Raw genomic sequence first — 19,660 nt, forward strand, 5'->3', positions numbered from 1 at the left:
AAATCGCACAAAAATTATTTCTAATTAACAAATCTATTTATGTTCCTCTTTCGTCACTATTATTAATTGTTTACCTAAATTAATTTAAATATATTTATTTCAATTTATTTTAATGTTCACTTATACCATTTGTATTGGATTACGTCAATCAATTTATATTTATTCTACTTTATCTGACTGTTCACTTCTATATCGTCTTAGAACGAAGTTCCTATGTATTGTATCTTTCTCAATTTTGTTTACTCTTCGTCATATTGGCAGTCTGTTTTGCCAGGAAGATATTAAAATAAGAATAAACCATAAATAAACGTAGTATGTCTATAGCAGCTGTGCCCGATACTAAAGTTTCAAACTTAAAATTTAAAAAAAATATTTGAACAGACCTGTATTATTAATTAATATAAATTACAATAATCACTAATTAGCAAGACATTTATGTAAATAATTTATTATTGGACGATGTTTGTGGCCCTCCAATAATATTTCTTTTTAATATTGGCCCGCAGTATTCATAAGGTTGAGCACCCCTGGTCTATAGTTTAAAGAGGGACGAACAGAGGAGATGATAATGAAATCAGTAAAATTTCTCATACCCGCAATGGTAAAAACAATGAAATAACAAATTTCTGTAGAATATAATATAACATAAATATTTATTTGTTATTCAGTCTAAATGACTTATCAGTGTTTTAAAGAAGATCAATGAAATTTTTAAAATATATATTCATTGAAGTTGAGGTTAAAATAATGCTAACGTTTTGCGCCTATTGGCATCTTCAGGCACTTGAGCCAACAATATCATGTGATACATTAATTTACAGTAAAAGGCATGGCTGTTGAATATATACATTAATCAATCTTAAAACTAACATATTAAAATCATTTGTGCAAATTAAATTATAAACTATAGTTGAGTTAATTATTGTTTTGATATGTGTGATAGTTGAATTAATTATCTCATCTCTACTTAAATTTACGACAATAATTAAAACAATTATAGGACACAAAGATTAAATTGTAGATTTAAAATGGATTCAAATTAAATAAAATATTACCTTGTAATAAAAATTGATTACTTCTATAATGTCTTATTAATGTATACATTTGGTCGTATATTTTTATCAATTACTGGTTTGTGCCGTTGCTATTGATGTAATTATATGTATTACAACGATAGAATCTTATGGTTCTTATTGATTCCAATATTAAACTTCATATTGAGCGGACGTCGAAATAATTTCCGATGGTTGAAACGTAGAATGCAGGTTTGGCTTTCAACAGGAAGTTGAGCTGTTCATGATTCAATTCGTTCTATAATATATACGTATCGTAAGTAACTAATATAAAATATTGCTCAAATGCCTAAAGATGCTAATAGGCGAAAATGTTAGCATTATTTTAACCTTTAACTTCAATGAATATTTATATTTATAAATTTTATTGATCTTTTTTTAAAACACTGATAAGTCATTTAGACTGAATAACAAATAAATATTTATGCTATATTGTATTGTATATTGACTTATCTGAAAATTACTACTACAATGCTTACTAAGAACATTTTTGTAGGCCTATGTCGACAAGAACACAAGAGTTTCAACCTTATGGAATGTGAACAGAAACAGTCCGAAAGCCTCTCCTTCCGAGCCCAGCAACGTCAGTGGGAGTAAACAGTATCCCTCTTAGACACTCTGTACTGTTATAATCACAACAAAACCGGCGTAAGTAACATTACGAGTTTTGCTGCTCATCGGCCAGATTTTTCTTCGTGACTGTACCTGAGTTTTTGAATGTACTTCACTCCCACCCCTTCTACTAGTAAACTTCCAACCGTTCACGACACAGAGCCGAGGGCGCGTAAGCAGTACTGAGTTACTGAGTATAGTACGTTCCATAAATATGTTCGCGTTTTCCAGTGACGAAAGAGTTTCAATATTGAATCATATTTTCGCACAGGTACTGTCCGTTTGCCTACGTCGCATCCCGATTTCCCCCACCTGCTTCTGCTCGCCCCTCTGTAATAGCTGGGCTATCTTAGCTCTTTTCTGAAAACATTAATTTCTCTTAGGAATTGGACGTCTACGTAATATTATGCAACTGTTTAAAATAACTTAAATAAAAGGGCCTCGTTAAGTAATTAACTGTCACGTGATTTCCCACCCCCTTTCTATAACCCTGCGACAAAACCACTTGAACGGACAGTAGATAGCATGTCTGAGTAATTTTATCTTTTTGGATCGGGCAGAAGAGAAGATTGAATTTATAGTACGTAAGGCACTCTTTTATAGATTAGGTACAGAATTATTTCAACATGAGTTACTCGTACGAAGGACGAAACTGGTAATCGGAATTAGGTACAATAGTCTATTGTGCGATAATATGCACAAAAGAACTGAAGCCTGTATCGAAATGAACAGCCACCATTTTCAAAAATTGTGTTTAAATATCCATATTATGATTATTTTTCAATTTAACTTCATTCTCTATATTGTATGCTAATGTGCTGTTAGAGTATAATATACACTGCATAATTAATACGTTCGAATGGATAGCTCAATTCGTGAGTAAAAGCACTAAGTGTTAATACAGTACTGTATTTTGATTAAACAAAAACCTAATGAAAATTATCAAACTCAAAATTCCGATATTTCCTAGTTTACATAAATGGATGAACTACTTTTCTTCCCTCCTATACCTAGTAAAGTGATTTGTATTTTACGCCAGTATCATCGAACTCCAGTCGTGGAAGGGGTAGCAAAAGGTATTTCCGGTTTCAATCGTTAATAGAAAGGTATAGCCAGGATAATATTAAAAATGTTAGTAAAAATAAAATGATGTCCCTGTATAACGGCATATATTTCTCAGGGCTAGTTATAATTATGACTTCATAGTACTAGGCCTATTAAGATTTTTTTAATATGTTCAATATTTTAGCTGTCAAACGATGTAGGTTTACGAATACCATAGAATGTAAATGAATACAGGGCCACTGGTAAGTGAAATGTTTCATTATTAGCAGTAAAATAATACAAGTTCATTTTACTTATGACAGAAAAGTGGATGAATTCTCAGTCACTTTAGATTTTTTGCAGAGCTGCAGATAGGTGTGACAAACAGTAAACATATTATGTAATAAACAGACAGCGCATTTGTGTTCCCAAACATACAGCGGATCGAGTAGTTTCTTCTGGTACATCTATTACTTCACGTGAATGCACATAGCAGGGTAGAATTGCAAGCAGGTACGCAAAGACTATGAATCATAGTACAATACAGGCGCTCCATCGTCAATGTTGTTTATGTAAAACACCAAGTTACGACTACATTGTGATCTGAGTCTAATATTGAGTAAGTTGAATTTTCATTCAGACTTTTGTGTTAATATTGAGTCATTCCATACAAAATTTTAAGAATATGCCAGCGATGTTATGAATTTTTTTGGGCTTTTAGTATAATAATGTTATTATGAAAATTAATTAAACTGCCAACTATGGCCGCCATATTAATATTTTAGTCATATGGATGACTGAAAAATGGGTGGCAGTTACACGTTATCCATCATTTAAAATATTCTAGACACGCTATATGAAGTGTCATCGAAACTAAACAGACGCCATTGTAAACATGAATAACCATATTTTAATACCTTAAAGACTAATCTGAATAATATTAAGGCATGCTCAAAAAAACATCTCATTGAAAAAAAGAAATAGTTTTATATTCGAATGCAACAAATTAAATTCATGTGAATTTCATTCGTATTAAAGAAAATTTTATTCCTAATCCAGCTCCCAAGTTTTATGACTTTATCTCAAAAAACCTGTGAATAATTAAATTATATTAATTTTCATTCCGACGGTTGAAAATCGCTTGCTGTGTGTGGCGGTCGCAGCGTTCGCGAGATCTCGTAACGATGAGTAATCTCAAACGTCCGTCTCCCTGACCTTGATCGCGCAACATTCTGTACGACGGGAGAGCCTACCTGCTAAGCTCCTTTATTCCGGTGAGTTATTTTTATTAAAAACTGACATGATATTTAGGTCACCATTCTGAAATTTTCACGGTGGAATCAATATACCCTAAAGAATTAAACACATGTTTTTTGTCTGTAAAAATGAATTGCATTTTGTGTTCTATATTTTTTAAAATTATTTGATGGTGGGTAACTATTTAAAAAATTATATATATATATATATATATATATATATTTTTTTTTCATTTTAAGGGCATTTATAGACAAGGCTCTTCTGTTTCGAACTGCATTGAAATCATTTTTCCATCTTTCTTTACACAGTAAGAAACCTTTAATGAATGAATCAGTGTTCTTTGTTAAACCAATATTTTAAATTCTGATTGCTGCCAAACTATGAAAGATATAAATATAGTATTCCTTGAAATTCATATTTAGAACATACAAAATAACCTACTACAATATATTATTTCAATGTACCGAAGTACATATGACATTTCCATGCAGATATTCTGCGTCATCATACGATGGAAGAGTAATGGAACGGAGAAAAATTCTCTCCGGCGCCGGGATTTGAACGTATGACGTAGTGCAAAGGGCGGCCACTAGAGGGAACCCAAGAGTTGGAACTCAATCAGAGTCGATTCTGTTCGGCGTCGGGGTTGTATCCGGTGTGGCTTAGTGGATAAAGCATCAGCACGTAGAGCTGAAAACCCGGGTTCAAATGTTAAAAACATTATTCTTGATTTAATGGTGGCAGTACTGTGTTTATAATTTTTTGTTGACACTACCGACTGATTCAGACTTAAAGAATTCTATAAAAACACAAAAACAAGCGAAGAGAATAGCTCAACATGTTGACGTATACCCATTATCACTTCAATCTCAATCCCGTCAACTTAATGTATTTACTCAGATTTTGCCTTCGATTTTATAACGTTGGAAATAAAGGTTGGATGCGTGTACCTGCAGTTATTAGTTATTTTCTCTCTTTTCTAATAATCCGTCACTTTGATTGTTTTATCACTCAGAACGCGTATTACAGGTTTGTCCCATATTACAACCTTACTATTTACGACAAACTAGTCTTAGAAACTTCTAATTTATATGTAAGGTACTGATAAACGTGCATGAAAGGTGCCGATTACAAAACTAGGGCCTTCACCTATGGAAAACGGAGAACTTCATATTTTTTTTATAGGCTAACTTATAACTATGAAGACATTGACTTTCATATGAATTCTGTGTTAATGTGTTACCAGTATTCATGTCTTAAGCATTGCATGTGATTCCAGGCTTAATTCTGTGGTGTTCGGGTAAAGGGGTGTAAGTCATTTTTTTGTCCAGGTGGAATTTTGTTCCCCAGATGAACACACAAGTTAAATTATACAAGTGGGTGTGCAAAAATCAAAGAATACTAGCAGTTGATGTGTTTTATTTGTGTAGAAAATTATTTGTAATATGGGTTACAAGTTTAATTTTCATTTATCTCAGAACTCATTTTTATGACTTATCTCCCTTTACCCAAACACCACAGAATTATTAGAATTTACGCAGACAGTTTGTCTGTCCCATATTATAACCTTAGTCCAATTATGCGGTATGAGAACTTTATAAAACATAACACTTGATTCCTCGATATAAACATGTTACGACTTTGCACACATAAGAAGAAATTATATTCCTATAAGGAATCACCACAAATCGCATTTTTAACTTCGTTGTTTTCAAATTAGAGACTGTGGAAAAAGACTGTCCCATATTACCACTTTTTCCTCTATTAAATTCAGGCGGTTTATCTAAAAGACACTTTAGCCGATTTTTGGAACAATTTTATACAGAAGGATAGTTCATATTCGTCATGCTTTACATAACAATACGAATATTTTTAAGATAATGCCTATATTAACATTTAATAGTAGGCCTACTAATTTACAACAAAATATAAACGAATCTATTTGTTTAATTGACCGCATTTTCTCATGTTTAGGATTACCATGAGAAGAAATTCTACAGGAGGACATGGAATCTAAAATAAGAGGACATTGCTGAAAAAAGGAGGACTTTTTAAAAATCGGTACGAAAAAAATTAAAGATAAAAATAATGGCTCACTTTAGTTAGTTTTCTCACTAATTGCTGGATCAGTATTACATCTGTACTTTGCAGAAGAGCCTGAAGAGACAAACTTATACCTTGTAACAAATAACTATTTAACTGTTCACAGGACATGACCTTGAAATTATATCTCACCATGATGATACCTCTGACTCTCTCCATTAGCATGCGATTTCGTTCTTTTGTCCATTGAGCTGATATTAGGGAAAATGCTCTCTCAACATTTCCATTGTGACTTGGACTAGAGAAATAGAATTGACATATTTTTTAAAGTTCTGAGAAAGTTTCAGTGCTCGCAGAACTATTGGAATTGAAGAATTTGCACCATTATTTATCAGAAGTTAAATCTTTGTCAAAATTAACTTGATTGACATATCTTTGTACATCGCAGAATTGATCAAATAGCTTAGAATCAAGAATAGTGACATTTTTAGAGTATAAGAATTCAATGCATCATATTTTATGTTTTGTATGTGCTCCAGCTTCAACCATTGAAATCAATTAAATTCTTTCATAGGTTTTGACGATTTGTTTAGATATTCTATGCAAATTTCATAGAAATGGATTACATTTTCATTAACATTTTTACATTCTGTATGGAACACATTTTCATAAAATGAATTTAATGACTGTTTTACTTTTAGTGTCAAGAACTCCTTTTTCAGCCTATTCTGCAAAGAAACTAGAACTGATATAGCAAAGTCATAGACTTTCACTATAGAATTTATTATGTTCCCTTTCAACACTTGAGATTTTGTTGTGGAAACTTACATTATCGAATGAAGAAACCAAAGATACAGTTCTGAGAACTCATTTAAAAAAAAGGCCTTATCATAATTGGCACAGGTTTAGATGGCTGGGACATAAAATATGAGTTCACAACTGAGAACATTTTAATTAGCCTTTCCAAAGCAGAAAATAAACTTAACCATCTTGTTTTTCGATGAACTCAGAAGTTGTTGATATTTTATTTCAACAAATTCACAGAAGTCCTTCAGTTCCTCTGTACGAATTGTATAGATATTGAAGTAATTGAAAATGTTTAGCATAATACTCTCCAAATCGATCGGAAAACTGTCAGCACCATGCTGGATGCAGTTGTGCAATATGTGAGCTGGACAGCCTACTCCTATGATGCTGGTGTTGAAGTTACGTTAAATATTAATTAGTTCTAATTGAAATTCGAAATGTCGGACATTTCAAAGTTTTTTTAAAATGCCTGCCGGACAGGATAAAATTATTAAATAAGAGAGTGTGTCCTCCTTTTGCCGTACGGATGGTACCCTACTCACGTTTCATTTTACATAATAGACTACCTCTGTTGTTAGGTAACGTCTTCTATTGCTGATTGTCTCAGCTACGTCTGGTATAGTACAGGGACATCATTTTATTTTTACTAACATTTCTAATATTAACCTGGCTATACCTTTGGATCAACGATTAAGAACCGGAAACACCGTTTGCTACCCCCTTCTACGACTGGAGTTCGATGATACTGGCGTAATATACAAACAAATCACTTTACTAGGTACAGGAGGGAAGAAAAGTAGTTCATCCATTTACGTAAACTAGGAAATATCGCGATTTTGAGTTTGATAATTTTCATTAGGTTTTTGTTTAATCAAAATACAGTACAGTATTAACAATGAGTGTTTTTACTCACTAACTGAGTTTTCCATGTGGACATATTCATTATGCAGTGTATATTATACTGTTTACAGCACATTAGCGTACAATATAGAGAATGGAGTTAAATTGAAAAATAATCATAATATGGATATTTAAACACATTTTTGAAAATGGTGGCCGTTCATTTCGATACAGGCTTCAGTTCTAATGTGCATATTATCGCACTATAGACTATTGTACGTAATTCCAATTACCAGGTTCGTACTTCGTATCAATAACTCATGTTGAAATAATTCTGTACCTACTCTATAAAAGAGTACCTTACGTACTGTAAATTCAATCTTCACTTCTGCCCGATCCGAAAAGATAAAATTACTCAGACATGCTACCTACTGTCCGTCCAAGTGGTTACGTCGCAACGCCGTAGAAAGGGAGGAAATCACGTGACAGTTAATTACTTAACGAGGCCCTTTTGTTTAAGTTATTTTAAACAATTGTATAGATATAATATTACGTAGACGTCCAATTCCTAACAGAAATTAATGTTCTCAGACAGCCCAGCCACTAGCATTTCAGAGAGGCGAATAGAAGCAGGTGGAGGAAATCGGGATGCGACGTAAGCAAATGGAAAATGATGCAATATTGAAAGCTCTTTCGTCACTGGAAAACGCGAACATATTTTTGGAACGTACTGTTTACTGTGACCGTAAGGCTACTATGACTGTAATGCGGTCTTGTATCTGTGTGGAGGACGATTGAACTTCATTAGTAGAAGGGGTGGGAGTGAAGTACATTAAAAAACTCAGGTACAATAAAAATTGAAGTAAAAATAAAATGATGTCCCTATATAAATCCTCGATGGGGAAATGGTCCGAATTTAACACTGGCTACGCCCCCTTTAGTTAGGATAAACTAGATTTTACTGTAATATCATTTTCGTATATGTTAGAGAATCTTTTATTCGTTATGTATTTCGTATATAAATTCGGGCGCTACTAAAACAAATGCTGTGCCACAATTCATTCACTTGCCGTGTTCAGAAAATTTCGTTAGTTCAATCAATATCGAACGTTTTAGTGGGCGGAAAATAAAGTTGGCTGTCATGAAAGACAGTTCCCGCGCAAACGCACGGATGTCAGTCTACTGCCCAGCCACCCACAGCCAACAGGTAGCTGTAAGAGGGTGAGGATTTACATCGTTGGGGGTTGGATAAGAGCGAAAGAGAGGGGAGGGTTGCGGACGAACATTGCCAGGGGCCCCCAGGAAAAGCTATTATCGATCAATTTGTTTGTCCCCTAGATTTTAGTATACAGGGCTCTTGGCTCATCTCTAGAATAAAAGGATTTCCTTGATTAATAGCATTAGCATTATCCAGTGCGTGTGTGCCGGTATTCATTACGAGAAGCAAAGGTCAACATTTTCAATTTTCTCCCTTCCCCCTGTGTTCTCGTAGCCCGTGGTTGTATAAACTAATTACGGCCAGAACCCTGCTCGATCTAACCTAACCTAACCTGACCGCACTCGGCTCTATGGTAGGTAAGTAGAGCTAACCTCGTATCATGTCTCGGTTTGGTATACCGCTGAGATAAATACACGACCACGCTGCACAGTGTATAATTTAGAGGGTCTAGACGGCCAAAAATCATTTCTCGAAAACTAATCGCTCAATTTTCATAAAATTTGGTATGTAGCTTTAATTATTGGCCGAGAATAAGTTTTTAATGATGAAAATTAAAATAACAACTAATTTGAAAAATAAAATAAAATTAGCAATATTGTAATACATTTTTCGATTTCAGTGAAAAAAAAAAAAAAAATTAATATTCACAATGTGGAACGCGCTTAAAATTGAAAGAGCAAGATGAAGGAATATTGCTACATATCATACTCGTTCAGAAATCAGATGCATCCCCATCAGAATTTGTATCCTCGCTGCTAGTTTCTCCTTTGGCAACATCGAGTACAGTAGTGGCAAAAAAAGAACCGGACCGACCCTTGTAGCTGATTTCAGAGCCTTGTTCACTCCAGAGCACGATAGACTGGTAACTAAGACTTTCGTGATTCGAATCCTGCCTGGAAAGGAAACTTTTTTTTTTTGTTCCTTATTCAAATTTATTCCTAATACTTTTCGATTGCAGCGATATTTTTCTACTTAATTAACTTTTTATTCCCAGAACATGAACTTTACCAGCTGTCGAAAAGTATTGGGAATAAATTTGAATAAGGAACAAAAAAAACGTATCCTTCCCAAGCAGGATTCGAATCACGAAAGTCTTAGTTACCAGTCTATCGTGCTCTGGAGTGAACAAGGCTCTGAAATCAGCTACAAGGGTCGGTCCAGTTCTTTTTGCCACTACTGTACATAATGAAGGCTCGGAAAGTAACTGCAGAACTTCTCTTGAAATCGATTGCTATTTTCTCTCCTTAATTTCCTTAAGCTGGTGATGTAAGGATCCAAAGAAATAAGTAACCTGAGCAAAATATCGGTATTTGTGTTTTTTCTTTATGTTTGTCTTGTGAAGACTTCTCATCGTTGGGGGTTGCATAAGAGCGAAAGAGAGGGAAGGGTTGCGGACGAACATAAGCTATAAAATAATTATTATCACTTACGTAAGTAATTCGGTTTTGCAAGTTATTTAATTTTATTCGTTGAATAATCTTATTAAATTGCATTCGTGGCTTCATATTATCAGTATAATATTTAAAGCAAGCTAATTCTTTTACTAAAAGTTATTACCTTATTGTCTAGAATAAGTGTCTGAATAAACATGTGCAGAGAATGGAAGTTCTACATTGAATTGAATTTTCTTCTCCGTACCCATATTTTAAATGTATCCAGTGATTTCCCTTCATTCGTCGTCTGTCCCATATAATGCTAGAATACTATTACAGTATTCACTATTTACGTAAATTATATCCCATTTTTCTATGTTAATTGAAAATGACGGTAATTTGCCTTAGTTAATGACTACTTCGGCTTGATTTCGGCCATCTTCAGATTTCTAGTGATATTTTTGTTTGTTTCCGGTTTCTTCTATTGATGCTTTGGTGGTGCGTACGTTTATGATCGACAATGTTGTGTCAAATTATGTGTGCGTTCTAAAATTCAATTGTCTGTTGTGGATGTGTTTTGTATGTCTGTACATTTCGTATTGTTCTAGTTATCAAGTTACTAATTTTTTCAGTACATAGGATTTCCATAAAAGTTTCTATATTACTTTAGTTGTGGTTGGTGTTTGTTTATAGACTACATGCGAGATATAATTTTTCATATTTGAACTTGAATGTGTGTCCGTGTGTTTTTATGTTACGGTTGCATCAATTTCTTACCAGAAAGTAAAATTAAGTATAAAAATAATCTCATACAGCAGAAGCTATAACAACCTGAATAATATAAACAAGGTAAATGATAGAAAAGTTTTAATTAAGGGTGATGAAATAACATAAATCATTTTAAAGACTAGGCTACAATTATTGAAAGTACAACGTTGGAAAACAAAGAAACAAATGCTAGGAATATGTTAAAAACAAATGCTAGGGAGGTGATAAAATGCTAGGGAGGTGACAAAAATTGTAGGATAAACAGCCATGATTGATTGAAACACGTCGTTCCGTACCGCTTTATTGGTCAGAAGTAGTATGACATAGTAAAAGCGTAATAGTCACACAAATCATTTTTCACTTTATAACTACTGAAAAATGTTTTATTGTTATGTTTGAAGTTGTTTATAATTATGTTTCTACATGCAAAATAACTGTATGTTAATACGTTTTTTTTGTTTCATTTTGTAAATCATTTCGCCATCCCTCTCAGCTCTTTACACGACCCTCCAGAGGGTCGTGATCCACAGTTTGGGACTATAGGTGTAATGAAATATTACGACAGTAAAGTGAATAATTGAATATTTATAAAAATTATGAAGTACTTTGCAGAATATTCTCGTCTCGTATCACTGGAAAGAAGATTTTTCTTTTCACGAGACTACTGCGGACTCTTTGAAATCCGATCTAATCTGAGAAGTGAGAAGAGATTGGGGCAGTTTTAAGCTAAGAAGTGAGAGGTGTGGTTTCTTTCCCGGTACTGAGGGAACTGTTTTAATTACTTTTTGCCGAATTGATTCCACTCGTTTAACATCACTGATGGTCGGCTTCTCTGATGTCCTTTCCACGTTTTGCGAAGCCTTCGGACACTTTTTTCCTCTACGCAATAATCTTGTGGTCATGGTGTGTTTCACAGACCCCGCAGGGAATGTGAATGAATGAATAAGATTATAGGAAAATGCATTGCATTAGAAAATGGAACATGATATTGTCAGACTATCGAAGACGACAATTTTTGTGTTTGTGAGAGGTGTTACGCTGATGTTTAAAGGGAAAAAATTTTGTCTGCATATTGTCCATATGCTTCCCTATAGAAACCTGAGTAGGAATAAGAGCAAGCCTGTATAAAACAAGTGATGCTCATCTACTGATAAAATATGCTAAAGGATTAGATAACTTTTAATCATTAGGGGTGCTATTCATAGACATTTCGCAGCATGCGCTACGAGCGTACTAAGCTAGCCACGGCTATCCACTGGTTACTAGTACAGAATTCAAATCATATCCTATCGCTAACTCTGGTTTATGAATACGAAAAACCACCGAAAGCCCGCGCTAAAAATGTCTGATTACGGCCCTAAAGGTGTAAATTTAGTGTTATGTGCGTATGTAATGAAGGCTGACATAAATTATTGTACATCTTAAGTACACAACTTTTAACACTATATCACTTAGGAATATAATATGTCGTGATTACTTTCACGTGTTAATATTGAACCATATTGAAAGTTAGAATTTATAAAACAGTTATATTACCGGTCGTTCTGTATGGTTGTGAAACTTGGACTCTCACTTTTTTATACTATTCAATTTAATAAAAATCCTATTTCAACCTGAGATATATTAGGGTTATAGTTGTATCAAAATACATATTTTATAACCAATAAACAATAGTAAAGTTATAATATAAAATAGTGGTCACAGTTACAATTCACATGAATTATGTAGAAGAATGCACCTTGATGAAAAATGGATCCTGTTAAAGATTAATGAGATGTTTGAGGAATAATCAATGCAAAAGATATACAAGAATGTCTAACCGTTTCAGAGTAAATACACGACCTAAAAAGATAATCAATAGTAGATTAATATAATAAAGTTTGACTTTCACTTTCAAATTAATACTCAATTCATGAACAATGGAACAGTTAAGAGTAATAAAGAGATATTACAAGCAATGATTTACTGTTACAAGTTACATACGTGATTCAGGAACAAGTACAATAATTAAAATAATAAGACAAATAATGACTTACAACTAACGAATAACGAAATTCTTGAAGAGCAATATGTAATAGTAGGGACAATACAAAAGATATAAAAACAAATGTAAACAGTAAAGGAATAGTAGAAAAATGTACTTAAAATTACAAGTTAAACGCATTCTTTTTAAAGCAATAGGTAACAACAAAGATATACTAATAACAATACACTGACTGTAGTTACAGATTAAACACATTATTTTAAAAACAAACACGCAAAAGATCAATAGCTATTTTCAGGCATTATGTACATGGACCATGACTTTAATTCACATCTTCTTGACTGAGAGAGGAAAGAGATTAAGGGTGTTTGAGAATAAGGTTCTTAGGAAAATATTATTTGGGGCTAAGAGGGATGAATTTACAGGAGAATGGAGAAAGTTACACAACGCAGAGTTGCACACATTGTATTCTTCACTTGACATAATTAGGAACATTAAATCCAGACGTTTGAGATGGGCAGGGCATGTAGCACGTATGGGCGAATCCAGAAATACATATAGAGTGTTAGTTGGGAGGCCGGAGGGAAAAAGACATTTGGGGAAGCCGAGACGTAGATGGGAAGATAATATTAAAATGGATTTGAGGGAGGTGGGATATGATGGCAGAGACTGAATTAATCTTGCTCAGGATAGAGACCAATGGCGGGCTTATGTGAGGGCGGCAATGAACCTCCTGGGTCCTTAAAAGCCATAGATGTGTAAGTGTGGTATTGTTTTAGAGGGAAAGGCCCTGGGGAGAAACGAATTCATGCACTCAGACTTACAACATCCAGCGTGTACCCTATACATGGGATATTTGCCCGAAGTCCGGCAGGTGGCCTGGGTGGCATTCATGAATCCGATGGTAGGTGATCCAACGTGCCTCAGCCCTGACAGAGCCAAATCTCATCCCCTATTAATTACTTGATAATCCTTAGGGCCCGAAGCCCCAAACTCTCCCGGTATCAGAATCGGAAACCCATATTACCCCCCGGGTTTGAACCCAGGTTATTCTTTAACTATTGCGGATGGCGGATTAAATGAGAGGAAGATGGAGAGTTTTGATGGAATGAATGAGGGAACGGCGTTGTATCGCTTCGTTGACATCGTCGACAAGCGGCGAGATTTGAGGTTAGCGCAAAGAAGACCGACATGTTCTTCATTTTTCCCGCTTCGATGACATTGCTTTTCAAGAGTCAAAGTTTAAGTAACTTCTGTATGATAGTGTAAAGCCTTGGTTTTTCTGAACTGACGCATGCGACGTGCGAAATGCGAGGCCCGCCTCGTACAAATCCGGAATACACGAGAGATATTGAGTGGTTTCTATAGTTTCTGCTCACCTCGCAGCCATAGAAACCACTCACTATCTTTCGTGTAGTCCGGATTTGTGCGAGGCGGGCCTCGCACCTCTCACGTCGCATGCGTCGGTTCAAAAAACCAAGGCTTATAGAGAGTAGACACAATGTTTTCAAACTGTCAAGAGTTTAATTTATCATTAGGTACTGTACATTTCCGGCAACATATTTTCATTTCAACTGTCGCCCATGATACCGATCTTGTAGACTAATTCCTTCCACAACGTCAGCTTTTCCACTGTAAATTCCATCACGACTTGGTCGGGATCGAACCCTAAAGCCTTGATTTTTCTGAACAGACGCATGCGACGTGAGAGGTGCGAGGCCCGCTTCGCACAAATCCGGCCTATACGAGAGATAGTGAGTGGTTTCTATGGCTGTGAGGTGCGCAGACCTCGCATCTCGCAGTTATAGAAACCACTATTTCTCATGTAGTCCGGATTTGTGCGAAGCGGGCCTCGCGCCTCGAACGTCGCATGCGTCGGTTCAGAAAAACAAAGGCTTTACTGTCTGAACATAAAGCCAACTCAGTAGCGCTGATTTTCCGACTTGAGAATACTGTACTGATACTATAAATTACACTCTCCATTTCTAAACACAGAACTAGAGTTGTGCATAACCTATTACGAGAAATATAAATTACGGTATATATTGCTATTGAACGCCTGGCGTTATAGTCAATATGCAAAGCTCTCACATCTCGCGGAGTGCCTCAAGTTCGGTTTATCGAATATTCGAGTTGTTTCTCATTCTTTGTGGGTGAACCGCAAAGGCAGACCACATTGAGCCATGAAGGAGTTACAAGAATCCTTGCAAGGACGCGTTTATCATCGTGTAGGCTTACTATTTAATTGATAATTCTTCCTCTCTCAGTACATTTAATCATTTAATCTATCCTCCATTGATTTATCCATCATCCATCCATCGACTCATTGATTCATTCATACACCGGTTCATTGATTCATTAATGTATGGATTGATTGATTCACTGATTGATTAATTCATTGATTTATTAGTTGATTCATTGATTGATTCATTCATCAGTCCAGGTATTACATTTGTGTATCTTCTAGACCAACAACAACGCATTTGAGCTTCAGAGTACTTTTTTTAAGTTAATAACACTCTGTCTTCTTAAAAAATGATATATTAATGAAATAATAATGCAGCTCTTTACAGTAATTAAAATTACAAAACAGAGAATCAAATTTGTATATTCATGATAATATAACCTTGGTAATAAGTTCGAAGTTTTTAGTAACTAATATAGAGACGTTTTTAGAAAATTACACAAATGAAGATCGACCTATTGACATTATGTCAGAAAATCTGTTGGCAATCCTGGAATCTCCATAGGTTTATTCCAGCAAGCAATTCAGAACGCATTCTAAACTAATACCGAACTTCTTTCGACGCATATGCCAGTTGTGTAGGTCTCAGAACTAGTTCGGGATTTTACGATGTTGGAACGCTTTTTGAACTGTTCTTTCACGGCCTTCGGAGTTTCTTCTCCTATCAAATCATATTCATCTTCTCAACTTAATTCGTCATAAAATATATTACTAACACCTTCCAAATCACTCATGATCGACTATTTATTTTTTTTAATGTGGCTAGTCTTGAAACATTTTAACCATAACTTCAGATTAAACCATCTGCGCTTGCGTCAACAGTTCATAATTCCCAGTTCTGCTCTTAATCAAGGACCAATTTTACTCGTTCCGATCGAGTTCTGAAGCACGTTGGAACAGGGAACTGGGAGTTCAGTATCGGTTCGGAATCAGTTCTAGTCTTGTTGGAACACACATTGGACTGCTGCGCATAAGCAGGCAGTTCAGAATCGATTCCGAACTGTGCTCGAACAAACCTCTTGGTAATGTTTATGTTATTGTTATGTCTTATTCTCAAAAACTATTAGTTCTCAAACCTGACGACAGATGAATTTTGGAAAACAGGAAAATTATGTAGGAAAATTGACATATCATTGAAAACTACTGTTTTTCCGCACATACATGGATACTGAGCTTCAAAATGAGAGGTCATTAATTAAAATCCATTTAGCCGTTTTCTCGTAATTTCCATTAGAATGTCAAATTATATATATCTATATATATATATATATATATATATATATATATATATATATATAGATAACAGCCAGAATCTAATCAGAGGGTCGACCTGGTTGGCGGATTGGTATAGCGCTGGCCTTCTATGCCCGAGGTTGCGGGTTCGATCCCGGGCCAGGTCGATGGCATTTAAGTGTGCATAAATGCGACAGGCTCATGTCAGTAGATTTACTGCCATGTAAAAGAACTCCTGCGGAACAAAATTCCGGCACACCGGCGACGCTGATATAACCTCCACAGCTGCGAGCATCGTTAAATAAAACTATGTGTTGTACTAGTATACTATATTGTAAAACTCTTCTGTATATATTTCAACTAGACTGAGACTATAATTAGGATTCTATAGTACTATTAAGATTTTTTGACATGTTCCATATTCTAGCTGTGAAGCGATGTACGAATACCTTGGAATGTAAATAAATACTGTACATACAATACATCAGTATTAGTTTTGTCTTCATATCAATATTCTGACGTGCGTTCCGCGCCGGGTTCACGGTCCTCTTCATGAATAGCCTGTTGACCCCCGAGTTACGTGGAGGCGGAGTATCGCGCAGGTTGGCAGCCCAGATGCCCGGCGCGGCGCGACGCGGCGGCGAGAGGGGTCGCCTTCGAAAAACCTGACAGACGCCAGCATCAGCCAGTGCGCGGTGAAGCGGCGTCGCGACGAGGCGCGTCGGCCGGTGGGACGCTCGTAGCACGTGCACACGTCGCGAGAATGTGACGCTTTCTGTCTAGACTCGACGCGGGACGTACTGAGCCGGGATTCGAAGTCTGCATCTCTACATTCCAGACGCTATCTCAAGTCGCTACAAAAATGGCAGTAAACAGCCCCGGAACTTATCCCATTAGCCCCAGAAGCCCAAAAAGCCCCATCCCTAGTAGTCCAGCTTCAAAAACTTCAACTCATTTCAATTTTGTTCCTCCCAGAAGCCCGGGAGGCCCCAAGAGCCCAAATCACTATTGTCCTAAAAGTCCGGCTAGTTCTAAAAACAACACCCACTTCAATTTTGGACCGAAAAGTCCTGGAGGTCCTAAGAGTCCTAGCAATTTTAACTACACTCCCAAGAGCCCAGGAGGTCCTAAGAGCCCGAATTTCGGCCCGAAGAGTCCCGCCGGTCCTAAAAGTCCGAGACAACAGTTCACTTTCGGACCCAAGAGCCCCAGCAACACAAAAAGTTCTAGCACTCACTTTTCTTTCGGTCCCAAGAGTCCCGCCGGCTCCAGGAGTCCTAGCACGGCAGCCCGGAGTCCTAACGGATACCACAGGTCTTCATCTATCGGCACGAGAAGTCCTAGCGTTAGCACAAACTCTTCGGGCAACCAGGACGGCAGTTCGACGGATACTGGGTCCACGTCCTCCGCCTCGTGGACCCGGTGTCGTAGGTCGACCTCCGACCTCACGGACCTCGTGGAGGAGGAGTGCTCCACCACCGCGACTTCTTTATCCAGGCCCTGTTCTCCCAGGAGTCGCGCCGGCAGCATCAAGGGGGGTGGGCTTGCTTACTTGGCGTCTCGGAGAGGCAGTCGGGATTCTCAAGTTTCGCAGGCTTCCGCTGAAGACGTCGGGCCTCTCAACTTCAGTAGCAATCCTCGCGGACGTCAGAGGAGGACGTCGAACTTCCTAGAGTTGCCAGGTAACGCAATTCATGTCGCACTATGTTTTCTGTATCTTCCTAGTGTACATCTCTCTAGTTATATGAAATAGAGCGAAAGTATTTGCGAGTAGTGAATCTTTCTTCTTTCTGAATTTAAGGAAGTATGTACGTGAACGCGTAAATAATCCTTATAAAATCTGCTAATACAATATTTTAACTTCTCCTATTATTGAACTGCAGATGCACAGATATCTTTCAGTCATAATTTCGTGCAATTTTTACAGAGTTACAGTGGATTATTTAGGAATATTTTAAATGTGAGATTTAACATTTAGGTTCACAGTTCTTTTCGTTAGTCATTATTACATATTACTAGTGACTTGTGCAGCAAATGCTGCAAATAAGTTCATTAGAAATTCAAATACATTTTTTTTCAGTTTTATTTTATATGAAGAATATCAGATATTTTGAAAGTTATTTGCTTCCATAATAATGAAACATACTCCCTCTGAATGGTGTTTTTTTTTTTTGCCAAATACTTTTTCTTGAACCTATCAGTTCTTGAGTTTCAATGCGAAAACGCAAATAATAATAATGATAAATTTATTTTAAATGCTCAAGCAATATGATTTATCTATTTGCAAATTATTATTTGCTATTACATCTCAAATAGATATGAACGTTTGCACCTGTTCGGCATCAGATATTTAAAAATCGACGAAATCTAAACTTAATCCGTTAATATTTTGCAATTCATTATGCATAATTTTCAGAAAAGTCTATAAGTATGTTGAAGGTTTATTTTTCAGTCGTTAACTTTACTGTTTTGTATAATGTTACTAGATGTTAACCTTTACATAATAAATTATATGACGTATGAACGTTTCCGTTAATTGTACAAAGTAATGTGCATAACAAAACTGATTAATTTTATCATGAGTTTTATGTAGTTGCCAGGTAACGCGTAATGTAATGCAAAATTTTATCAATTTTAACTATTTTATCTTTACAATAAGTGGTATTTAACAAACAATGTAACATGAGTTACATGTATTAACATTCACATCCACAATCTTAAATTTCATACTTTATTTTCTGGCAAAACAAATTACACAAATTCAAAATTGAACATTTCTACCAATACGTTTTCCACTACATAAGCCTCATGATAAAATTAATCATCTTTGTTATGCATATTACTTTGTACAATTTAATGGATTAAGTTTAGATTTCGTCGAATTTTAAATATCTGATGATGCCGAACAGGCGAAAACGTTCATATCTATTTGAGATGTAATAGCAAATAGATAAATCATATTGATTGAGCATTTAAAATAAATTTATCATTATCGAATAGATTTATCTGAAAACTAAAATGAATTGCAAGTAACAATGCCAGGACGATCATTGTGGGATTATAGGTGAGAGTTAAGAAAATATCAAGTTTGCCGTGTTTTCCAGCAATAGACATAGCATCTTGGTATAGCTGCTGCATGTTTCGTGAACTACCTTGAAATAT

Source organism: Periplaneta americana, chromosome 7 (genome assembly GCF_040183065.1).
Source record: "Periplaneta americana isolate PAMFEO1 chromosome 7, P.americana_PAMFEO1_priV1, whole genome shotgun sequence".
Lineage (NCBI taxonomy): Eukaryota > Metazoa > Arthropoda > Insecta > Blattodea > Blattidae > Periplaneta > Periplaneta americana.